Genomic DNA, 26,443 nt, shown 5'->3' with positions numbered 1-26,443 from the left:
TCAAAAATCACAGCCTTCAGTATGGATTACAACCCAACATAAAGAAAACAAAAATCCTCACAACTGGACCAATAAGCAACATCATGATAAATGGAGAAAAGATTGAAGTTGACAAGGATTCTATTTTACTTTGATCCACAATCAGTACCCACGGAAGCAGAAGTCAAGAAATCAGACGATGCATTGCATTGGGCACATCTGCTGCAAAAGACCCCTTTAAAAAAGTGTTCGAAAGTAAAATCACTTTAAGGACTAAGGTACGCCTGACCCAAGGCATGATTTTTTCAGTCTCCTCATATGCATGTGGAAGATGGACAATGAATAAGGAAGATCAAAGAAGAACTGACGCCTTTGAATTGTGGTGTTTGCGAAGAATATTGAATATACCATGGACTGCCAAAAGAATGAACAAATCTGTCTTGGAAGTACAGCAAGAATGTTCCTTAGAAATGAGGATGGTGAGACTCCATCTCACATACTTTGGACATATTATCAGGAGGGATTACTCCCTAAAGAAGGACATCATGCTTGGTAAAGTAGAGGGTCAACGAAAAAGAGAAAGACCCTCAACAAGATGGATTGACACAGTGGCTACAGCAATGGGTTCATGCATAACAACGATTGTGAGGATAGTGCAGGACTGGGCAATGTTTTGTTCTATAGCACATAGGGTCACTATGAGTTGCAATCAACTTGATGGCACCTGACAACAACAACAATACCAACTCCTACTGGCACCAGGCATACAGCATCATTGGAGCCCTGGTGGTGAGGTGGTTAAGAGCTACAGCTGCTCAAATCTACCAGACACTCCTTGGAAACTGTAGGGGCAGTTCTCCTGTCCTGCAGGGTTGCTATGAGTTGGAATCAACTCGACGGCAATGGGTCTGGTTTTTTTTTTGCTTTAGTTCATCATCAGCTCTATCACCAGCACCAGATGTAGAGCCTATTGTAGGGCCAAGTTCTCATCCTGCACCAGCTCTAGGTCTGGCTCCAAGACCACAAGTTGTTGGCCATCCTGCTCTTTCACCAACATCATAGCTCGCTATTATACCAGATACACCAACACCAGCTCCGTCTCTGGCACCAGACAGAGAGCTTGTTGTAGGACCAGATTCTCATACTACATGTCCTCTAGAAAAGACTCCAGAACCACTGGCTGAGGTAAATTGTGCTCCAGTACCAACACCAGAGCTCAATATAGAACCAGCTACTCCATTGCCAGCTCTGTGACCAGCACCAGACATGGAGCCTTCTCTGGGCCATATTGTCATTCTGTGCCACCTACGGAACAGGTCCACGGTTACCTGCTGAGGTACCTCTTGCTCATGCAATAACACAGAAACTCAGTATAGCACCAGCTATAACATCATCAACTCCATCACTGGCACCAGACGTACAGCCTGCTCTAGGGCTAGATTCTCATCCTACACCACCTCTACATCCGGCTCCAAGACCACCAGATGCTGGATATCCTGCTTCTACACCAACCTCGAAGCTCGATATAATACAAAGAACACCAACACCAGCCCCATCTCTGGCCCAGACATAGAACCTGTTGTAGGGCCAGATTCTCATCTTGTGTCACCTCCAGAACAGGTTCCAGGAACACCTGCTTAGGTACAGCCTGATCCTGCATCAATACAGGAGCTCAATATAGCACCAGTTATTCCATCACCAGCTCCATATCCAGCGCCTGATATAGAGCCTATTGCAATGCCAGATTCTCATTTCATGCCACCTTCACAACCAGCTATACGACTGCCTGCGAAAGTAGATCCTGCTCCTGAACCAACACCTGAGTTCGATAGAGCACCAGCTATTCCATCACAAGCTCTGTCACCAGCACCAGACCTAGAGTCTGCTGTATGAACAAAATTCAAACTTATAAACCAAAACACCAAACTGGTTGCCACCAAGTCGATTCCGACTCACAGCGACCCTATAGGACAGAGTAGAACTGCCCCATACAGTTTCTAAGGAGTGCCTGATGGATTCGAACTGCCGACCTTTTGGTTAGCAGCAGTAGCTCTTAACCACTATGCCACCAGGGTTATATATATATATATATATATATATATATATATATATATATATATATCATATTTACTGGTCTGAAAGAGTTTGGAGGAACCCCCGGGACTATTGTCCTAAGCCCACCTTCTAACTTGAAACTGAAGACACTAGTGGAGGCCACCTTCCTGTCAAATAATAGATGGTACTATAAAATAAACAATAACACCCATGAAAAAGGTGATTCTTAGAAAAATCAACTATATGAGACCAAAAGGGCAACATTTGCTCAAAACCAAAGATAAGAAGGCAGGGAGGGACAGGGAAACCAACGAATGGAAATGGGAACCCAAGGAGGAAATGAGAGTGCTGATACATTGCAGAAATTGCTAATGTCACCGAACAATTTGCGTATGAGTTATTGATTGAAAAACTAATTTGCTATGTAAACTTTCACCTAAAGCACAATAAAATGTTTAAAAAATATCATTTTCATCACCACAAACCCTGTACACATTAAGCAACCACTCCCCATGCCCTTTCCCCCCAGCCCACAGCAATCAGTGATTGGCTTTCTGTGTCTATGGATTTACCCACTCTGGATTTTTTATCTAAATGGAATAATACGATATATGACCTTTTGTGTCTTGCTTCTTTTAGTTAGTTCAGTGTTTTCGAGGTTCTTTCACATTGTAGCATGTGGCAGTTTCTAGTTCCTTTTAAGGCTAAATGGTCTTCCATTGTATGGACCTACCACACTTTGTTTATCCATTCATCTGTTAATGGACATTTGGGTTGTGTCCAACTCTTGACTAATGTGGGTAGTGCTGCTGTGAACAATCGTGGACAGGTATTTGCTTGAGTGCCTGTCTCCCTGATAAATCCAGGGGCAGATAAAGAGAGAAGGCAAAGGACGAGGACACAGTCCAGGTGTGGGGAGCGACAGTTGGGAGGGATCAAGAGGAAGACAAGCTATGGAAGGTAAGGAGGCGGGAGAGGCTGGCAAATTCCCAGATATGGGTAACAAGGAGACCAGAGGGGTCCGGAGGCAGCACTGGTGTGGTGAATGAGGAGGTGGGAGGGATAAGACCCAATACGGGAAGTGAGCAAGTGGGAGAGGCCAGGACAGCACCACTAGGTGTGGTAATTAGGAGGTGGGAAGAGTCAGGAGGCAGCCCAGCAATGGTAAGTAAGGAGGGTGTAGGAAGTGAGGATGAGGGAAAGCCCACAAGAAGGCACAGGTGTGGAAGGGAGGAGTTTAGTGAATGCACGAGTATGGCCAAAGAGGACATGTGAAGCAACAGGAAGCACCAAGAGGTCAGGAGTAAGGCAGTAGGTGGGTCAGTAGAAGGCACAAGTGTAGGGAGTGAGGAGGTGTGAGTGGTGAGGAGGACTTCCAAGTTTGGGGAGTGAAGACATGTGAGGCGTTGTGCTATAGCCCTGGTGCAGTGACTGAGGATCCAGGAGGCTGCAGGTGGATGCCCAGGTGTAGGGAGTGAGGAGGTGGGCAGGGCCAAAACAGAGCACTGGTGTGGGCTGTGAGGAGGAGGGGTTCAGTAGAAAGACAGGTGAGGGGAGTATGTAGGGGGTCATGGTGACGCCCAGCCATGGGCTGTGAGGTGAGAGGGATCAGGAGGTTCCCACAATTGGAGAATGGGGAGGAGGAAGGAACAAGGCAACCCAGATAATGGAAATGAGATAATGTAGTGCCCTGAGCATGCCTGGGGTGGGTAGTGAAGAGGTAGGAGGGGCCAGGAGAATGCCCAGTGGTGAGAAGTGAAGAAGTGGGTATGTTAGGCTAGGCTCTCTAGAGAAGCAAAACTAGTAAAGCGTATAGATATTTATAGAGAGAGGGATTTATATCAAGGAAACAGCTCATGTAATTGTAGAGGCTGGAACGTCCTGATTCTGTGGATCGGGGTAGAGGCTTCTCCAGATTCGCAGAGCCGCAGCGGCTGGTGAACCCAAGAATGGCAGTTGGAGAGCAGGACTCTTGCTCACAGGCTGTGAAGATCAACAGATCTCAAGATTGGCAGGTAAGCTGCTAGCTCAAGTCCCAAGAACTGGAGGCAGACGCACAAGATCCAGCCACAAGATTCAGAGCGAGCAAAAAGCCAGAATGTCTGCTTATATTTGGGTGCAGGCCACACACCCAAGGAAACTCCCTTTCAACTGATTGGCTACTCACGGCAGATCCCATCATGGGGGTGATCACATGTAAACACTGAGAATCATGGCCCAGCCAAGCTGACACACAATCTTAACCATCACAGTGGGTATGTCCCTGACCCCCATGCAGATGACAACCACGACAAGGCTCTTCAAGGCCGGGGCCAGGTGTGGAGGAGGTGAGCCCAAAGACTGGAAATGGGGAAAGGGAACGAGTTAAGAACAACCAGCACAGGCTCATTGCCAGACTTCTGGGCTCCAAGACCTCTGGGCCTGTTTCCTCACCCCCGTGGTGGAGAGAGAATATCAGGAAGGCTTGGTGTGTGTGTGCCATAAAGGTGAACTATAAGTATAGCCATCACTGTCATTTCTCTTTGGCGAGCTGACCACCCACTCCCAGCCACTAGCCCCGCAATTAGGAATGACCCGAGATTCCTAGAAGTTGTTCTCTAAGCCCTATCTCATCTTCCTGTACCACTGGTGAGTTGGGCAGGGCAGATGGCACCCCCATCCTGCAGAAAAGAAAAACGGAGGCCCAGAGAGATACGGGGACTAGAAAAAGAGGCACAGGATGAGGCAGGGGCAAGAATTCCATCCCAGCGTTTATTTATAGCAGGCTCTAGCCTAGAAGAGACAGAAGGGAAATAGGAGCAAGGAGTGAGTTCTTTCTGAGTGCTGGGACCCAAAGGTATATGGTCCTCCCCTTGCTGGTGCAGGGGACCTGGGGTGAGGAGGCCCTTAGCTGGGCCTTGGGGGCCTGTCCTGATCGTGCAGGATGGGGAGATGGTCTGGGTCCCTGATAGCCTGTTTGGCTCCCCTGCAAACAAGAGCCAGGGCTGTGGGGTTTAATCAGGGCCCCTGCAGAGTTGTTCCTGTTGGCAGGCATCACATGGAGGGTTCTTGGTAGTCTGGAGCGGGACTGTCGGGGGAGGGTCTCAGGTCTCTGGCTCAGGCCTAGCCTCATGGAGACTTAAGTGTCTTGCAGTGCCCCTGTCCCACCAGAGCTGAAGATCCCTGGGGACCCCAAGGGGCCTAGGTCCTGAATCCTTGAAAGGGGGTGAAGGTCGACCAGACAGTCACCTGCACCCTCAAGCAGGGAGAGGACAGGGAGAACTTATGGGAGAGGGGAAGGATCGGGTGGGAGCTGCCCCACGAGTGTATGAGTGGGACGCGGGGTCACGCGCACAAGCAGTCCACAAGCTGCCAGGCCCAATGTGCACGTGTGCATGCCAGGCCAGTGGACACCACCTGGGTACTTTGAACTTACTTCTCTCCCTTTAATTAGGTTTTTTTCTTTCTTCCCTAGACAGGTTTCTTCATCTGTCCTTTGTATGGATGTTTGTCCTTCTTCCTTGTTTTTGTTTGGTGTTTGGTTTTTTGCATGTTTACTTTCTGTTTCTATTAGAATGTGGTTGGATTCTTTTTGATACACTTTTTAACTTTTGTGTCGTCTGTCCTTCTGACCTACAGTTTGGGGATTGAGGTTTTTGTAGTTACAGCCACTTTTCTCTACCTGCTAACTTGGTGGGGAGGAGACACGGGAGTTTCTGTTAGGGTTCTCTGCAGCCTTTACTGGTAAACCTGCATTCTGCCTTCTCCTGAGATTTTGTGTAATGTTCTGATCTAGATTTCGTTCTTCCTCATTGAGGGCATTTCTTAATATGGTGTGGGTACCTCAGTCATTCTTCCAAATTTGTGGAACTCTGGAAAAGAGCTAAGATCCTGAGAGTCTGTGGGTGAGTAGAGCTTTTATCTTCATGAGATATTTTCTATCAATATGTGTTTTTTTCGGAAACCCTGGTGGCATAATGGTTAAGTGCTACGGCTGCTAACCAAAGGGTCAGCAGTTTGAATCTGCCAGGTGCTCCTTGGAAACTCTATGGGGCAGTTCTACTCTGTCCTATAGGGTCGCTATGAGTCAGAGTCGACTCGACAGCACTGAGTTTGGGTTTTTTTTGTTTGTTTGTTTGGTATATACTTTTTAATTTTATTGTGCTTTAAGTGAAAGTTTACAACTCAAGTTAATTTCTCATTCAAAAATTTATACACATAATGTTTTGTGACATTGGTTGCAATTCCCACAATGTGACAGCACCCTCCCCCTTTCCACTCCAGGTTCCCTGTGCCCATTCATCCAGCGCCTGTCCTTTCCCGTCTTCTGTCTTGCTTTTGAGCAGGAGTTGCCAGTTTGATCTCATATATTTGATTGAACTAAGAAGCACGTTCCTCATGTGTGTTGTTGTTTGTTTTATAGGCCTGTCTAATCTTTGTCTGAAAAGTGGGCTTTCAGAGTTGTTTGAATTCTGAGTTAGCAGGGTGTCTGATGGCCATAATCTTGGGGTATCCTTCAGTTTCTGTCAGACCAGTAAGTCTGGTCTTTTATTGTTAATTTGATTTTTGTTCTACATTTTTCTCCTGTTCTTCCTGGGACTCTCTATTGTGATACTTGCCAGAGAAGAAGGTGGTTGACAGCCGGGCACCATCTGGATCTTCTGGGCTCAGGCTGGTAGAGGCTCTGGTTCATGTGGTCCTTTAGCCCTCTGGGCTAATATTTTCCCTATGTCTTTTGTTTTCTTCATTCTCCTCTGCTCCAGATGTGATGGAACCAAAGATGCGTCTTAGATGGCCACTCACAAGCTTTTAAGACGCTACTCACCAAGGTAGGATGAAGGACATATTCTGTATGAACTATGCTATGTCAATTGACCTAGACATCCTCCAAGACTATGGTCCCCAGCCCCCTGCCCCAGCAACTCGATCCCTGAAGGTGTTTGGATATGTCTAGGAAACTTCTATGCCTTTGCTTTGGTATGTTGTGTTGACTTCCCCTATATTGTGTGTTGCCCTTCCCTTCACCAAAGTTGACAGTTGTCTACTACCTAGTTAGTGATTTCCCTTTTCCCTCTCTTCCCACCCTCGTAACCATCAAAGGATGTTTTTTTCTGTGGGTAAAACTTTTCTTGAGTTCTTATAATAGTAGTCTCATACAGTGTTTGTTCTTTTGTGTCTGGTTTTTTCACTCAGCATAATGCCCTTCAGATTCATTCATGTTGTGAGATTTTGGCAGATTCATCATTGTTCTTTATCGTTGCATAGTATTCCATTGTGTTTATGTACCATAATTTGTTTATCCATTCACCTGTTGATGGGCATTTAGATTGTTGCCATCTTTTTGCTATTGTGAATAGTGCTACAGTGAACATTGGTGTGCATATGTCTATTTGTGTGATGGCTCTTATTTCTTCTCTGGGGAATATCCCTAGGAGTGGGATTACTGGGTAGTATGGTATTCCTATTTCTAGCTTTTAAGGAAGCACCATATCAATTTCCAAAATGGCTGTATAACTTCACATTCTCACCAGCAGTGCGTAAGTGTTCCAATCTCCTTGCAACCTCTCCAACATTTGTTATTTTCGGTTTTTTTGAATAATGCCAGAATTGTTGGGGTGAGATGGTATCTCATTGTAGTTTTATTTTAATTTCTCAACAGGGTCACTATGAGTTGGAATTGACTTGACAGCAGCAGGTTTTTGTTTTTTTTTTTAAATGGCTAATGAATGTGAGCATTTCCTCATGTGTCTGTTAGCAGCTTGAATGTCTTCTTTGGTGAAGTGTCTGTTCATATCCTTTGCCCATTTTTTAATTGGATTATTTGCCTTTTTGTTATTGAGGTATTGAAGTATTTTGTAGATTTTAGAGATTAGACTCTTGTCAGATATGTCGTAGCCAAAAATTTTTTCCCAGTCTGTAGGTTCTCTTTTTAGTTTTTTGGTGAAGCCTTTTCTTGAGCCTAGGTGTTTAATTTTTGGGAGCTCCCAGTTTTCTAGTTTCTCTTCTGGTGTTTATACATTGTTAGTTATGGTTTGTATACTATTTATGCCATGTATAGGGCCCGTAGCATTGTCTTTATTTTTTCTGCCATGATTCTTTATCATTTTAGATTTTATATTTAGGTCTTTGGTCCATTTTGAGTTAGTTTTTGTGTATGGTGTGAGGTATGGATCTTGTTTCATTTTTTACAGATGGACATCCAGTTATGGCAGCACCATTTGTTAAAGAAACTGTCTTTTCCCCCATTTAATGGCCTTTGGCCCTTTCTCAAATTATCAGCTGCTCATAGATGGATGGATTTGCATCTGGGTTCTCAATCCATTAGTCCTTATCAGTATTTTTAAGATGTTTCATTATTTCCAAACTAGAGAGTATTTGTGAGAATTATCAGGGTCTTATTGATTAACCTTCCTTTTCACTAGTCCTAATTTTAGAAAGGGAGAAGGTAAAGTTAGGAGCTACTTTGGGGAGTGCTAGAATTGTTTTTCTTTCCTTGGCAACCCTTTTCAAAGTTTTTAATATGGAATTGTACTCTTTTCCACATTTGATTGCTGACCATAATTTTTTTTCAATGGGCATTTGGTAATTTTATTAGTCTTAGCAGAAAGGGAGAGTTGTGGTCTGACTTTATTTATTCTTGAAGAAATACAGGACCATGGAATTAGAAACTAGTGTTCCACCAGGCAGGGTGTGGGCAGCAGAGGAAAGAACAGGATACAGGGCTGTGGAGTTACCTCTTGGTTCTGAAATAGTAACCCCAGTGTAATCCATACAACTCCTTTGCCGGCCTTTAGTCCCCCACCTGGAGATAGGCCTTCTCATAGCCGTCAACCAGAGCCAGAGGGAATAGGGGCACACTTTCAGCTGAATTGGCATCTGAGAAAATAAATCCGTTCATTTCTTTTAGAAGCCTCCACCCTTAAAACTAATGTCTTGACTCACACTCAAGCCACTGTGGTCTAAGTGATGACTGCACTGGCCCTAACCTCAGTATGACCTTGTAAAGGATCCACTTTCCTGGACTTCTCTGCTTACTCCTTCTCCAAGTACTCAGGAGTCTGTCTCCCTCCAAAAGTGAGTCTTTTCTCAAGTCAGAAATTAGAAAATTTGACATTTTGGGCAAGGAATATGAAAAGTGCTTTCAAGTCAATGAAAGAACATATTTAGCATGGTGAGGGGAGAGTGGCCCCTACATAAGCAAAGGCCCATCCATCCCCGTGATTGTCCAAAGATGATAACACAGGGACAGAGGTCCTTTTGCCACCCTGGCCAGAGAGCCCCAGTCAGGGTATTGCTGAGGAAGGGAAAGAGCATGGCAGGGAATTTCCTCAGGAGTTACCAGCTTAAAATTTTGTTGTTGTTAGCTGCCACTGAGTCAGCTCTGACTCATGGCAACCCCATATACATCAGAACACAACATTGCCCAGTCCTGCACCATCTTTACTGTTGTTGGTACCCTGAGTCTGTTGTAGCAGCCACTGTGTATTTTGTGTATCTTCCAAACTAGGGGTTCATCTTCCAGAATTTATACGCATTAATGTTCTGTTGTGATTCATAAGGTTTTCATTGGCTGGTTTTTGGAAGTAGGTCACCACACTTTTCTTCCTAGTCTGTCTTTGTATGAAAGCTCTGCTGAACCATGTCAACCATGGGTGACCCTGCTGATATTTGAAATGCCAGTGGCATGGCTTCCAGCCTAACAGAACATGCAAGTCACCACAGTATGACAAACTGACAGGCAGGTGGCAGTAAAACTTTGATCATTTAAAATCGTGATTTCAAAATTCTGCATCCTAGCCAGAGCAATAAGACAAGAAAAAAGAAATAAAAGGTATCCAGCTTGGAAAAGAAGTAAAATTATCTCTATTTGCAGATTACATGAGCCTATATATAGAAAATCCCAAAGATTCCATAAGAAAGCTTCTAGAGCTAATAGATGAATTTAGTACAGTTGCTGGGTACAAGATCAACAAACAAAATCAGCTGGGTTTCTACAAACCAGCAATGAGATATCTGAAAGAGAAATTAGGGAAACGATTCCGTTTACAATAGCATCTAAGAGAATAAAATACCTAGGAATAAATTTAATCAGGGATGTGAAAGACATCCCTGAAAATGATAAAACACTGCTGAAAGAGATTAAAGAAGACTTAAATAAATGGAGAGATGGTCCTTGTTCATAGATTGGAAGACTTAATATTGTTAAGATCTCAGTACTATCCAAAGCAATCTATAGATTCAATGCAATCCTGACCAATATTCTAACAGCCTTCTTTATAGACCAATATTCTAACAGCCTTCTTTATAGAAATGGAAAAACTAATCTTCAACTGTATGTGGAATGGCAAAAGGCCCCAAATAGCTAAAGCAATGTTGAAAGAGAAGAACAAAGTAGAAGGACTCACACTTACTGATTTTAAAACATACAGCTACAGTAATCAAAACAGCCTAGTACTGGTATAAGAATAGACACATAGACCAATGGAATAGAATTGAGAGTCCAGAAATAAACCCAAACATCTATAGTCAACTGATTTTTGACAAGAGTGTTAAGTCCGTTTGATGGGGAAAGAAGAATCTCCAATAAATGGTGCTGGGAAAACCGTATTTCCCCATGCAGAAAAATTAAACAGAATCCATGCTTCACACTATACATAAAAACAAATTCAAAATGGATCGGACTTAAATGTACAAACTAAAACCATAAAATTCTTAGAAGAAAATGCAGGGGCAGTGCTGCCAGACCTAGCTTTTAACAAGGGATTGTCAAATATAATAACAAAAGCACACATAGCAAAAGACAAATAAATGGACCTCATAAAAATTAAAAGCCTTTTTTCATCGAAAGACTTTACCAAAAAAGTGAAAAGACAAACTATTGATTGGGAGAATATCTTCAGAAACCATGTATCTGATAAGAATTGAATAACAAAAATATATATAAAACTTCAACAGCTTCACAACAGAAGGACAAATAACCCAATTATAAAATGGGCAAAGGACTGAATAATTTCACTAAAGAGGACATTGGAATGGCCACCAACTGCATGAAAAGATGCTCAGCCTCATTAGCCATCAGAGAGATCCAAATCAAAACCACAATGAGATACCATTTTACTCCCACTAGGATGGTTAAGATTTAAAAAAACAACAACAACAAAATAGCAAATATTGATGAGGATGTACGGAAATTGGAAACTTCATTCATTCCTGGTAAGAATGCGAAAATGGTATGGCTATTGTGGAAAATAGTGTGGTAGTTTCTCAAAAAACTAAAAATAGAACTACCATATGACCCAGCAATTCCACTTCCAGGTATATACCCAAAAGACTCAGACAGATACTTGTACACCTATGTTCACTGCAGCACTATTCACAATAGGTAAAAGGTGGAAACAACCTAAATGCCCATCAACAGATGAATGGATAAACAAAAGTGGTACGTACATATAATAGAATACTATGCAGTCAGTAAGAGAAATGAAGTCTTGATACGTGTTTGTCACAGATTGAATTGTGTCCCCCAAAATATCTGTCAGCTTGGCTAGGTCATGATTACCTTGTATGACTGTCTACCATTTTATCTTCTGATGTGATTTCCCTATGTGTTGTAGATCCTGTCACTGTGATGCAATAAGGTGGATTAGCGGCAATTATATTGATGAGGTCTACAAGATTAGGTAGTGTCTTAAGCCAATCTCTTTTGAGATATAAAAGAAAGAAGCTAGCAGAGAGACATGGGAACCTCATAACTCCAAGAAAGAAGCACCAGGAGCAGAGCACGTCCTTTTGTCCTAGTTTTTTTTTTTTTTTTTTTCCCTGCACAGAGATGCTCCCAGACCAAGGGAAGGTGGATGACAAGGACCTTCCTCCAGAGCTGACAGAGGGAGAAAGCCTTCCTCTGGAGCTGGTGCCTTGAATTTGGTCTTGTAGCCTACTAGACAGTGAGAATAAACTTCTTTTTATTAAAGCCATCCATTTGTAGTATTTCTTTTATAGCAGCACTAGATAACTAACATATTCCTACAATATGGATGGAGCTTGAAGACCTCATGCTGAGTGAAAAAACCCAATCACAAAAGGACAAATATTGTACGACTTCACTTACATAAAAAGACAAGAACAGCAAATGTATAGAGGCCAAAGTTTTTAAAAAATGGTTACCAGGGGTGTGGGGTGGGAAAAAGTGGGGGCTAGGTTCATGGTGATGGAAAAATCACATTGATTAAGGATAGTGCTGAACAGCTAATTATTGTATTTGCTCTCAGTAAGTTGTACACCTGTAAAATGCTGGATTGGCAAAAGTATGATAGATATTTTTACAACAATGGCAAAAAAAAAAAAAAGAGTACCTTCTGAGGTTGCTTATGTACAACCAAACACCTCATGAGATTTGTTTCCTTGGTTTGAAAATTTAGGACTATGGTCTCATGGGACATCCCAGTTAATTGGCCTAATAATGTATTTAGTACTTCTGATCTACCTTCTAGTTGGTTGTGTGGTACCTGGGGTCTTAAAATCTTGCAAGCAGCCATTCAAGGTATAACAGTTGGCCTCTTTTTTCTGGAGCAACCGAAGAAGAAGGAGAGTCAGGAATTAGAGGAGGAGAGGGAATGTGTGACTAGTTGCTTTCATGAACAACTGTCTCCTCTGCCATGTGACCAGAAGAACGGGAAGGTGCCCGGCTGCCATTAGTGAACATTTTGGTCAAAGACTCTATAAAAGATTCTATTGCTGTGAGATAATTTTTAAACCTTAAACCAAAAATATCCCCCCCCCCGAAGTCTTCTTAAAGCCAAACAATAGGTTTATCTTTACTAACCAAAAAAAAAAAAAAAAAACCAAACCCAGTGCCGTCGAGTCGATTCCAACTCATAGCAACCCTATAGGACAGAGTAGAACTGCCCCATAGAGTTTCCAAGGAGCGCCTGGCGGATTAGAACTGCCAACCCTTTGGTTAGCAGCTGTAGCACTTAACCACTATGCCACCAGGGTTTCCTTATCTTTACTAGTAAAGAATATTTGCCTTGAGCATTATGCCCTTTTGAGAACTATCTATATGGGATCAAATTGAGAGCAGCAACTTGAAAGATTAGACAGGAACCTCAGGGTGCAATGAGTTTATGTTAATGGGGGAGGAACAGCTCAAAAAATGAAGGTGAGAATGGTTGCACAAGTCAAAGAATGTTATCAGTGTCACTGAATTGTACATGTAGAAATTGTTGAATTGATATATGTTCTGCTGTGTATATTCTCAACGACAACAACAAAAATAAAATAAATTATATAGAAAAATATATTTTTTCATCTTCTAAAAGTTGATGTCTTATGGCAAATTTCTGACCTCCTTGCCCTGATTTGAGAAGGTACTGTTTTACTAACTGCCCTTGGGTCATTTCCAACCTTTCTGAGTCCCAGGTTTCCCTTCTTGGAGCATTATCATATATCTCCTTAATGTATACACACAATGTGCAAATTGGAATTGGGAGCAGGGAAAGCCGAGGAAGAATTTGCCAAACAGAGCAAGAAGATCAGATGCCCAGAGCCAAGTGCTCCCATATTCTTGGAACAGGAATCTGGCAAGAAGGAGAACCACTGTTTGGCAAACTCACAAGAATTTCTGCCAGCGATGTTACAAATTCCTCACCTGATTCATGGCCACAGATGCTCCTGTAACAAGCAATGACTCCTACACCTTGAAGTGCCAGGGAGCCGTCCGGTTCTGCGTGTGGCTTGCAGGGTCCAGGGCTTTGCACAGAGAGAATATTAAGGCAGGTGTCAGTCACACTCCACAACTTGGGGGTGGGACAGGGGGCACCCCTCTATATTCCCTCCTTTCTGGTTTAAAAAATTAATAAGAATTTTATTTTTAGCAGTAGAATTCCTGCATTGTAATAAGGTTTTGCTTGAGAGCCAGTAGCAGAAATAGAGATGTGCAGATCTCCACTTTCAAAGTAGCTCATGGACTCAAACCTAGTGTGGCAGGCTCACCCTGTGTGACCAGGAGGAAGTGTTCTACTCAGTGTGACGATATGGTCACATCTCTTTTCTTCTCCCCATTCAACACTCAGACCCTGCCTAATTAACAGAAAATCCATTTGTCTTCTTCCTGGGGCTCTCCCTTCACCTCTGTGCCAGAAGAGGTCCACACTGAGTAAACAGGCGAAATCCTGAAGTTTGATGAGTCCATGGCTGACCTTGCTTCCAGCTGCCACACACAAGTGCTGCTGACAACTGGTCCTGACAAGCCCACCAACAATCTTCATCCACCACTCAGCCAGATTCCTGCACAAATTGCTTGGGTCTTTGCAGGTAGATTAATCCACTCCCTTGATACTAACCTAGCCAGGAGTGCTCCAAACATGGTTCCCAGCTGTATTAGTTTCCAAGGGCTTCAAATTACCACAAAGGGTGGCTTAAGACAACACAGTTCTGGAGGCCAGAAATCTGAAATCAAAGTGTCAGCAGGGTTGGTTCCTTCTAGAGGCTCTGACAGACATTGTTCCATGCTTCTCCTAGCTTCTGGTATCTGCCAGCAACCCTTGGCTTTTCTTTGCTTGTAGCTACTTTAATCTCCGGCTGCATCTTCACATGGCCTTTTCCACGTTTTGCTTTCATCTGTGACTTATAAGAACATGTGTCATTGAGTTTAGGGCCCACCTGGCTAATTTGGGATGTTTTCATCTTGACATCCTTAGCCTAATTATATCTGCAAAGACTCTTTTCCAATTAATGTCATATTCACAGGTTCCAGGCAGACATATCTTTTAGGAGGCACCATTCAACCCAGATGTCATGGATTGAATTCTGTCCCCCCCAAAATGTGTGTGTCAACTTGGTTAGGCCACGATTCCCAATATTGTTTGGTCGTCCTGCATTTTGTGATTGTAATTTTATGTTAAAGAGGATTAGGGTGGGATTGTAACACCCTTACCCAGGTCACTTCCCTGATCTAATGTAAAGAGAGTTTCCCTGGTGGCTGAACCTCCTTTTGTTTCTCAAGAGATTAAAAAAAGAAAAGGGAAGAGAGCAGAGAGGGGGGACTTCATACCACAAAAAAGCAGTGCTGAGAGCAGAGAAGCTCCTAGCCTGGGGGACACTGATGAGAAGACCAACAGAGAAAGCCTTCCCCTGGAATTGATGCCCTGAATTTGGACTTCTAGCCTACTTTACTGTGAGGAAATAAACTTTTCTTTGTTAAAGCCTTCCACCTGTGGTATTTTCTGTTATAGCAGCACTAGATGTCTAAGACACCAGATAAGCATCTTTTAGCCCCCACTCAGGAGCTGCGGTACTGCACAGATCTGGTGTCCGTCCACTCCTGGATGTGCAACCCCAGCCCTTTTCCTGTTCCTTTTAGTTTGCAGAGTGGGATAGCTTCTCCGTTTATACCCTCTAAAATGCAGAATCTAATCACACCCCCTTTTCCTCTGCAAACTCAGCTAAGAAATGCTACCTCAGATCCTTCAGAGTGAGCTACCATTAGGGTCTCAAAGTTGCCGACATCTACCCTTTTAAGCGGGCCACCTTCACTAATGCCATGGTGCCCACTCTTGCTTCTAAGGGGTCTGCCATCAGTGAAACCTCCCAAGGCCTTTTCAGCTCTGGTGGTGCAGTGTTTAAGAGCTTGGCTGCTAAGCAAAAGGTCAGCAGTTTGAATCCACCAGTCACTCCTTGGAAACCCTATGTGGCAGTTCTACTCCGTCCTAGAGGGTAGCTATGAGTTGGAATCGACTTGAGAACAATGTGTTTTTAACTCCCCATCATATTATTCTGTTTTCTTATCATCATAGAGGTTAACACTCTAACATCTTATTCATTTTTCAAACTTGTTTTATCAAATCACACCCCCCACCCCAATCGAATGCCCATGAGAGCAGGAACTTGTACATGGTATATAGAAAATGTAGAGTAATGCTATTCAGCTATATGCGTCCCCTCCCTAATGGAAAGAGCTTTGCTTTTCCCCAAAGCATGCTGGGGATGAATGTGGAATGGACTCAGGCTAAGGTACAAGGCTGGGAGTGGCATGACTGGGCCAGCGGCCAAGGCTGAGGAATGCCTTAGCAACAGGAAGGAAAATATCTGGGCCTGGATGTGAAGTCCCTGGGAACTCTGACTGCCCAAGGACATGGGAGAAAACAATGAGCCTTGGGCCCAACTGGAGTAGCATATAAGCTTAGGTCCCTTGCTAGGTGGTTGCGGAAAAGGAAAATACTCCAGCTGGCTGCCCCTGGAGAGCAGCTGCTTGCCCATGTCAGTAATCTTCCTGAATAAACCATCCATATGTCATGATCACTGGTTCCAGAGTCTTTCTTCAGTTTCTTGGAGATGCGGCTGACCTTGGGTTCAGGTGCCGCTGGGTTGTTACCCAACAAAAGTGTTCAGTAGATACTGGTTGAATAATTGAATGTGTTAAGGAGCTTTCCTAGCACAGCCCCTGCTAAACAAGAGAAAAGACACAAATTTATCCTCTAGTGAATCATCCCCTACCCTAGTGCCTCAAAGGACCCAGAGTGAGCAGCGGTGCTCTTTACTGAGCGTGACCATGTATCAGGCACAGTCCAGTACTTCACATACTAATCCAGTATCAGTCTTTCCTTGCCTCTTATGTGTTACCTCTCACTGGCATATTTGGGAAGAGATGATGGCAGCAAGTGATGGATTGCCCTACATCCGTTCCAGAGGTCCCATCCGACCACTACTCCTCTGATTGACACATTCCTCTCTGCTCTGTCATGGGCCACTAATCACTCTATTGTTGACCACAGCTTGGTAGAATCCATAGGCTGAAGTCCCCTTTGTGCAATATGGCTGGTTTTTTAGAAGCCTTTGTAGAGGGGTAAGTAAAAACAGGGCAGATCACACCTCTCTTTGCAGCCTCATCCATTACTTCACTCTAAAATCTCCATATTATTAAATAAGTTCTGTCTGTTGATTCATGACTATTGGGTCAATTCCAACTCATAGTAACCCTGTAGAACAAGGTAGAACCACCCTGTAGGACTTCCAAGGAGCAACTGGTGGATTTGAACTGCCGACTGTTTAGTTAGCAGCCAAGCTGTTAACCACTGCTTCACCATGCATTCAATGGCAAATAAGAGAAAACCTAACAATGTTCCTTGTAACGTTATTCATTAACCAAAAGGTAGAAACAACCCAAATGTCCATCAAGATGTGAACAGATAAGCAATATGTGGTATATTTACATGATGAAATATTATTCAGCCATGAAGAGAAATAAAGCTCTGATACGTGCTATGGCTTGGATGAACCTTGAAGACATTGTGCTGAGTGAAATAAGTCAGCCCCCAAAGGACAAAGCTTCTGTGAGCCAATTTATATGAAATATCTAGAATAGTCAAATGTATTGAGATAAAAGTTTGTTAGTGGCTACAAGGGGCTGAGGGAAGGAGGGAATGGGGAGTCATTGCTTAAGGGGTACCAAGTTTCTGTTTGGGATGATGAAAAACTTCTGGAAATAAATAGTGGTGATGGTTGCACAAGATGGTAAATATCCTTAATGTTACTAAATCGTACACTTGAAGTGGTTATAATGGCAAAAATTTCGTTATGTATCTTTTACTACAATAAAAATTTAAAAAAAGAGAAAAAAATAAACCTAAATGTCCTATCTTAGTTCGAAGAACTTCTATCATTCAGCGTGAGATGGTCCTATTTCCTTTCATTTATTTTTTAATTTTACTTGTTTTGTTGTTCAGAACATACACAGCAAAACATGCACCAATTCAACAGTTTCTTTCATCTCTTTTTTTTTTTGCTCTTTGAAAAAATAAAGCCTATTTAGTCCAAGCAATGTCTCTCATCCCTCACAGCTTCAAGTTTATACTATTTTCTTCATAAACACCTAACCCCCTCACTTTTCTTGTCTTGTTTTTGGCATACAACACCCTGCCCAATCTTCATGTTTCAGGTTTCTCACCTCCATTTGAAATTCTTTGGCTCCTTAAAGACCCCTATTCTCCTCCTGGACCACAAAATCTCTACACAGCTTTCAGTTTCTTAATCCTTTCCCCATCTCGATCACAAGCCACCAGGGTGGCCTAGAACTCCCAACATCTTACCTGGGTCGTTCACACATCCCTTGTTAGACAATAGTAGCATTGAACTATAGCACATCTGCACCTAAATAACATTTCAGTTTCTCTAATCAGGCTACACACAGATTCAAATTGTTGTGGATTTGATGAGAGACTTTTTGATTGGCAGCATGAAGTTAGACACATAGATTGCTGTTTTCTCGTTTAGTTTTGACAACAATTTACAATTCCAGTTTCTCACTGTCTCGGTTATGTTTAGAAGAACCACTTGCTAAAGTGTAGTTAATGCTGCTGGGATAGGAGACCATCCAGAGGGCTCCCACTACCATCCATATTCTCTCTTTCTACTTTATGGGATCGAGAATGAATGGAAAGGCCCCATATTTTACAGAACTTCTCAAGCTCACTTTTATTAGGATGTCATTTTCTTCCAATAGTTGAACTCACAGGCCATGGATGAAACAATATCCTATGAAGAAAACAGTGAGTGTTGGCTCCACCTCTATTTTTTGGGACAATGTTAACTTGGTGACTGGTGTTTTAGAAAGGAGATAGGGAGAAGTAATAGGTGATGACTGAATACAAAGACAGTGAAAAGTATCTGTCCCCAGCGGAGCGTTGACACAAGTGTGTAAGGATGCTCATTTTCTAGTGCTGTTTGTGGTAGCAAGAGTTGGAAGTAACCTAAGTGTCCATCAGTAGGGGAATGCATAAGTAAAATGTGGTATAGGTACAAAACGAAAAACAGTTGACAAATAAACTAGATTGATACATGACAACATGCTTCATGGCAAAAACCTAATAGCAATGAAAATAGAATCAAAGAAAAGATTTGCAGCCCAATGTATTTTTGTAAAACATTTATAGTCACAAAACAATATATGCATTTACATATGTTTTTAAAAAGCAGGTAGATTAAAAGTACAAGAATGGGTACATATAGAGAGGGAGAGGAATGGGACTGGTGATGAGGAATAAAGGAGAAATAAATATAATAAAATAATAGCTAGACAGCTAACTCTGTGCGGGGTACTGCTGAGTGCTCACATACATTAAGTCATTTAATTTCATACCATCGTGTGGATAATACTATTATTTCCCTCTTTTACAAATGAGGAAACTAAGGCACAGAGAAGCTAAGTGACTTGCAAAAATGTGACACAGCTGGTAAGTGATGGTGCTGATATTTTACTGGCTCCAGGCCCTGTACTCTTAACCACTTAAGCATTATACCATCCTGATGGGGGGATTGCTGACTCAGCATCTTTCTCTCTCTGTCTCTGTTTCCCTCTCTGTGTGTGTGTGTGTGTGTGTGTGTGTATCAACTTTTGCAAGTCATTTAACTTCTCCATGCCATAGTTTCCTCATTTGTAAAATAGAGAAATTAAAAAAAAAACAAAAACCAAAAACCCTACTGTTGCCTAGTCAATTTGGACTCATAGCAACATCATAGGATTTCCAAGGCTGTAAATCTGTACGGAAGCAGACTGCCACATCTTTCTCTCACAGAGCCACTGGTGGTTTCAAACCGCCGACCTTTTAGTTAGCAGTTGATTGCTTTAACCACTGTACCACCAGGGCTCCTAGGGAAATAATAATAATAAAACCCATTGCCATCAAGCTGATTTTGACTCACAGTAACCCTACCATATATATGTGTGTGTGTGTGTGTGTGTGTGTGTTATGGATTCAACCGTGTCCCCAAAAACTGTGTGTCAACTTGGCTAGGCCATGATTCCCAGTATTATGTGGTTGTCCTGCATTTCATGATCTGATGTAATTTTCCTACGTGTTGTAAATCCTAATCTCAGCCTCTGGTTAATGAGGCAAGATTAGGTCATGTTAAAAAGGGTGGGATGCAACAGCCTTACTCAGGTTACAGCCCTGATCTAAGCAAGCAGAGAGAGAGAGGGACCTCATACCACCAAGAAAGAAGTGCCAGAATCGGCACATGTCCTATGGATCTGGGGTCCCTCCTCTGAGAACCTCCTAGACCAGGGAAAGCTTGAGGACAAGGACCTTTCCCCAGAGCTGATAGAGAGAGAAAGTCTTCCCCTGGAGCTGGCGCCCTGAATTCGTACTTCTAGCCTCCTAAACTATAAGAGAATAAATTTCTGTTTGTTAAAGCCATGCACCTGTGGTATTTCTGTTATAGCATCACTACATAACTAAGACAACATATAAAATAATAATTTTATTTATATTTTTTCTCCCAATTTTGTAGATGGAGCGGGCAGGTTTTTCTCTGAGGTGAGAAGTTATCAGCGTAATGGAAAGCTGACCCAGGCTTTCACAAGATGGCTTACAGATTTACTTGCCAACAAACACTGTGGTGCACTAACTTCACAGGTGAGGCTCTCTCTCCATCTTCAGAACAGACAGCCAGCCTCTGAGGCCTTTATAATACAGTTTCTCCTCATTTCCTTCTTAAGGTTGGAGAATGGCATTAAATATGGTTTTGCAATCTAACAGAAGCGGAAAGAATAACTTAACACCTATTAAGCCCTTTCTGTGTATCAGGTGGAGCCCTTGTGGCACAGTGGTTAAGCATATGGCTGTTAACCAACAGGCCAACAGTTCAACTCCACCAGCCGCTCCTTGGAAACCCAACAGGGCATTTCTACTCTGTCCTGTAGGGTCGCTATGAGTTAGAATTGACTCGACGGCAACAGGTTGGTTTATGTACCAGGCACTGTACCATGTGCCTTTTACAAAGGTTCTTTCAAACAATCCTTACGGTAAGTAACCCTAAGAGATGGACCAGGAAGGCTTCCCATTTCAGAGATGAAAAAACTAACCCTTGGAGAGGGTAAGTCATCTGTCCAAGGTTAACTCACCATTAAGTGGCAGAGCTGGGCTCCAAACTCCAAAGCCTGAACCATCACACCATCTGCCTGCCAGTTAGAAAGGGCGATGATGGGACAAAGGGGGCCTCGGAAGCAAGATCACCTGGAAACCTCCAGATGCCACAGGGCTCCTGATAGGAAGACGAAAGAGAGTGTGTGGAGGGAGACATGTGAGTGGGGCCTGGGCTTTGCAGTAAGGGTAGACACAAAAGAATTTCATTTCTTTATACCTCAAGATGGTTGGCACAATGCTTATTTTACAGACCTTCTCTTGGCCTTCAGCAAGAGAAGCACTGTTTTCACGATATGGCTTGGTGGTGCTATGTCACACTTTTCTCAGGGTGCTCTTAAAAAGCACAGCATCCTGGACACCCCCCAGCTCTATTAAATTAGAATCTATGGGGGTGTCACCTGGTAACTCTTTTTAACAAGCTCCCTAGGCAAGTTGTAGGAAAAAGCAAGTTTAAGATTTACTAGAGAGAGAGGAAAAAATAAATAAATGAGACTTTGGTGATTCATTGGTAGAATTGCTGCCTTCTATAAAAAAAAAAAAAATTTTTTTTTTTTTTTTTATGCGGAAGACCTGAGTTAGATTTCTGGCCAGTATATCTCAAGTGCCCTTTCCACTCATCTGTCAGTGGTGAACAGTTTTCAGCGGAGATTCCAGGCTAAAACAGGCTAGGGAGAAAGGCCTGGTGATCTAGTACTCCAAAAATCAGCCAATGAAAGCGCTGTGGAACACAAAGGTTCCAGTCCCCAACCAATCAGAGGGGCGCTGCAGGACTGAGCAGCATTTAGTTTCGTTGTACATGGGGTTCCAGGAGTAGGGTGCTGACTTGATGGCAGCTAACAACAACAGCAGCAGAGTTAGAGGAATCTTTATAATACGTATTTCTAACATGGGGCTGGGATAGAGGGGCACTCAGAATGTTTTGAGCCACAACTTAAAAGGTAAGAATAATGATGCCTTTTCCACCAAGTAGAGAAAGAAGTGTCTCAAAAGAAGCATCTCAAACAAAGGTCTTCGAGTGAAGTAACCTGAGAAGAGCAGAAAAACCAGCAAGGGTGGTGCTGTGTCTGGTTTCTGGAACAGAGAAGGAGAAATGGAATAAAAGGATCTGGCGTGAGGAACAGAGAAAAGTGGGAGAGAGAGAGAGAGAGAAATTTAAAGTCGAAAAGGAGATGATTGTTTTCCTTTATTATTTGTTCCTAACTTCCTGGCTGAGGTTGCAGGGGGTCGCCTTTCTCTACCTGCAGAAGTTGGAAAAACAGGACTCTTCGTTGGCATTCAGAGTGAGCAGCATTACTTTATATGATAAATGCCCTTCTAAAGGTCTTCTGAATTTGAACGAGCATCCCCTGGACTTTTGAAGATCTGAGGGGTTCTGAGCCCACTGCTGCTCTTGCTCCAGGGCTGGCTCTCCCAGCGGTGGGAGGCTGGCAGGAAATTATGCTGGCTGTTTAACGGAAAGCCTTGTGGCCTCTCCAGTGACTGCCAGGGCCCTTTGTCCCCACTACACAGTCCTTTAGGCTTTGTGCCCCTGGCAATCCTGCCTTTGAAAGAAGAGGGGGGAGGGGACTGTCCTCACTTTTCCCTTCTGACTCAAGGCAGGGCGTATATCCCCCACAGGACTTAGCAAATAGCAGACGGTCAATAAATTGTGTTCACTTGAGGCCCCAGTGGGTACCAGCTTCCTGACTGGGTCACCTGAGGCTTTAGGATGGCAACCACACTGCATTTTTCTACCACACTCTCCACAGACCTGAATTATTTCCCTTCCAACCTAAAAATTCCCCTATTTGCAGTTAGCTATTTTTTTATACTTCACTTCTCTCTGTCCTCAGGATTTCAAGAACACGCCCATGAAATCCACAGCTAGATGAGATTGTAGTATTCATGTTGTCTACCTAAGAAAAAGAAGGCTCAAAGAAGTTAGGTCCTATGTCTCTCAGACAATTCATGACAGCAGAGCAACCACAGCACGAGTCTCCCCCATCCCTGCCAGGGATTTTTCTATAACCCCAAAGCTAAACTATAGTCCCACATTATGCTGGGGAGTGGGCAAGAGTTCACAGGTCAGATTTGTTTTCAAAACACGGTGGTGTGGCACAACAAGCCCTTTGTATTCATGGCCTTTGCATAAGCTATTCCCCCTGACTAAAATACTTCTCACCCACACCCCTATCACCTGTTGTTGTTAGTTGCCATTGAGTGGATTCTACTCACGCAGCCTCATGTGTGCAGAGTAGAAGTGTACTCCATTGGGTTTTCAAAGCTGTGACTTTTCGGAAGCAGATCACAGGACTTACTTCCAAGGCACCTACTGGGTGGGTTTGAACTGCCAACTTTTCAGTTAGAAGTCCAGCACTTAAACCATTTGTGCCACCCAGGGACTCTTCCTTCACCTAGTGAACTTCTTTTTCTCCTTCAGATCTTAAACATCGTTACTCAAGAAAAGCCATTCCTGAGGGTCCATGTGATCTGCAAGTGGAAATTAGAGGCTGATGGCCATGTAGATGCTTTTCTCTAGCGGCAGTGGGGACTGTGCTTTGAGCTTGTTTCCATCTATGATATAAAAGGCATGCGCAGCTCTCTTTGGGGCAGAGGCACAGGGAGCACCAATACTTTTTCTTTTGGTGGGGGAAGGGGAAATCAGTGTACAGTAGACCAGATCAGGACCTAATGATTAATGTTCTCTCAACACCTTGATTTTCTCCTTTGTAGCACTTAGAATTATTATTGCATTTTAGAAGTTCAAGTCAACCCAGAGGTGCCTCAGAAGAAAAGACTGGCTATCTACTTCCGAAACATCAGCCATTGAAAACCCTATGAAGCACAACTCTACTCTGACACACATGGGGCTGCCATGAATTACAATCAACCCAATTTTTTTAGCTTTTTAATGCCCGTTGGCAGCTAGCATGTAAGATCTACCAGTATGGGAACCATGGCTTTCTTGCCTGGATCCCCAGCACCTAGCACAGTCCCTTATACACAATAAGTACGACTTGATTTGATGGCTGAATTAGCATATTAAAAGGCTCTGAGAAGTCCTGAAATAAAGAAACCTAAACAATCGCTATGGAAATCCTGATAGCATAGAGGTTAAGTGCTATGGCTACTAAGCAAAGGGCCAGCAGTTGGAATCCACCAGGCACTCTTTGGAAACTCTATGGGACAGTTCTACCCTGTCCTACAGGGTCACTATGAGTTGGAATCGACTCCACAGCAGCGGGTTTTTTTTTTTTTTAATACGGTTGCTATGAGTCAATCAACTCCACGGCAATGGGTTTTTTGGTTTTACGTAACTTTGCTTCGACTGAGCATTAGACCATGGAAAACTTTTCTTGATAAACAATGGCAGTCCTACATGAAAAGAACTAGACTTATTCATATAACAAGAAATTTGTATACCCAGGACTCACTTTGGCAAATACTATACTATACACTGATTTCCCCTTTCCCACACCCAAAAAGAAAAAGAATTGGTGCTCCCTGTGCCTCTGCCCCAAAGAGAGTTGCCCCCATGCTTTTGATATCATAGATGGAACAAGTTCAAACCACAGTGCCCACTGCCACTAGAGAAAAGCAACCTCACAGCCATCAGCTCTAATCTCCACTTTCAGATCATAGGGAGCCTCAGAATCTAGGACTCAAAGTTTGGTTCCCACAGTACTACAAAGAAGGAGCTCAAGTGCCTCTTGATTTGCAGCTCTTCGAAAGAGGTTCTAATTTTTCCAGAAGCAAGTGGAATTAGCATTGACTGTGCTTCTTCAGGAAACCCTGGTGGCAGAGTGGTTAAGAGTTATGGCTGCTAACCAAAAGGTCAGCAGTTCAAATCCACCAGGCGCTCCTTGGAAACTCTAAGGGGCAGTTCTACTTTGTCCTATAGGGTCAGTATAAGCCGAAATCCACTCGATGGCAATGGGTTTTATTTGGTTCTTCAAGGCCGGGGCAGGGCTTGACTCTCAATCAATGTAGAGGAGACAGATATTAAGCGACAATACCAGGACACCAGACACTTCCCTGGGAAGAAGCAAAAGGGCCTGGGAAGAAGGTTCATTTATACATCAGGAGCAGAAACAAAGTTGAGGGAGCTCAGTGGTCAGGCCAGCCCACAGCAATGTGACGCCGGGAGACACGCACCAGGTGGAAGGAGAAGAACCACAACAGACAAATACCTCCTGGGCATTTCCTAGGAGATCAGAGTGGGCCAAAGGGTCATGGGAGTACCAGGGAGTGCCTGCTGTGGTCCCTGCTGTCAGGTGGTTGAGGAGACAATAATTTCACTAGCAAAGACCTGCAGCAGCAGCAGTTGGAGAAAGAGCAGACACCAAAGGAAATCAAAGGGACCACATCAGAGCTAGGCAAGCTCATAAAAGGACGGGTTTCCAGTCCAGGCATAGTAAGTAGATCAAGCATAGCACAAAGTCCTGAGAGAATGGGGATGGGGAAAGACCTTTGGATCTATAAATAAAGATGTCGACTGTGACCTTCAGAAAAAGAAGCCTGGCTGTCAAGTGTGGAGATGGGAGGGACATTGTGTGACATTAATGAGAAAAGGGCAGAGAAGAAATTAAAGTGGTTGATGTAGACCACTCAATCTATGAGTTCGGTAGTGACAAGAAGAAGAAAAAAGTGTGGAGACCAGAGGGGCAGCAGGTTCAGGAGAAGGTGGTTTTTATATTAGGGAGAAACTCAATTGCTCCCCCAGTAAATGATTATGATCTACTAGGTTTCTTGTAGATTCTGCTCTCCTACCCAAATGCTGGGGGTGTGTGTGTGTGTGTGTGTGTGTGTGTGTGTGTGTGTGTCAGGGAGTGGGGAGGATTAACACAATGACCTTAAGGTTTATTGATAACAATAGTTAATAATTTAAACCTGAAGTTGTTTAAAAGAGTTCTGTCTATAGAGCGGAAAAGATAGTACACACAGTCCTAGAGCCTACCTGAGTATTCCACACAATTCATTCAACAAATATTTCTTGTAGTATTTGCCAGGCACTGTTCTAGACACTTAAGATACAGCAGTAAGCCAAATAGGCAAAAATAGGTGCTCCCATGAGGTTTATATTCTAGTGGTTTGTGTCATTCAGGGTTCCAAGAGGCAGCAGCTGTCTCATGAACAAATTAGGGTGATTCCAGGAGGGTTTGTTTACTAAAGGATTATTCGCAAAGTGTATTAATCTCCTAGGGCTGCCATAACAAATTACCACAAACTGGGTGGCTTAAAACAAACTTATTGTCTCACAATTCTGGAGGCAAGAAGCCTGAATTCCAGGTGTCAGCAGGGCCGTCTCTCTCCTTGTCTCTTCCAGCTTCTGGTGGTTCCTGACAATCCTTGGCTTATAGATGCATCATTCCAATCTCTGCTTCTGTCTTCCCCCTGTGTCTGTGTCTCTTCTCCTTCTACAACGACACCAGTCATATTGGATTATGGCCCACTGTACTCCAGTATGATCTCATGTTAACTGCTAACATCTTCAAAGACCCTATTTCCAAATAAGGTCACATTCACAGGTA

The sequence above is a fragment of the Elephas maximus genome, chromosome 4, assembly GCF_024166365.1.
Source record: "Elephas maximus indicus isolate mEleMax1 chromosome 4, mEleMax1 primary haplotype, whole genome shotgun sequence".
In the NCBI taxonomy this organism is placed as follows: Eukaryota; Metazoa; Chordata; class Mammalia; order Proboscidea; family Elephantidae; genus Elephas; species Elephas maximus.
Note: the sequence above shows the minus strand (reverse complement) of the source record.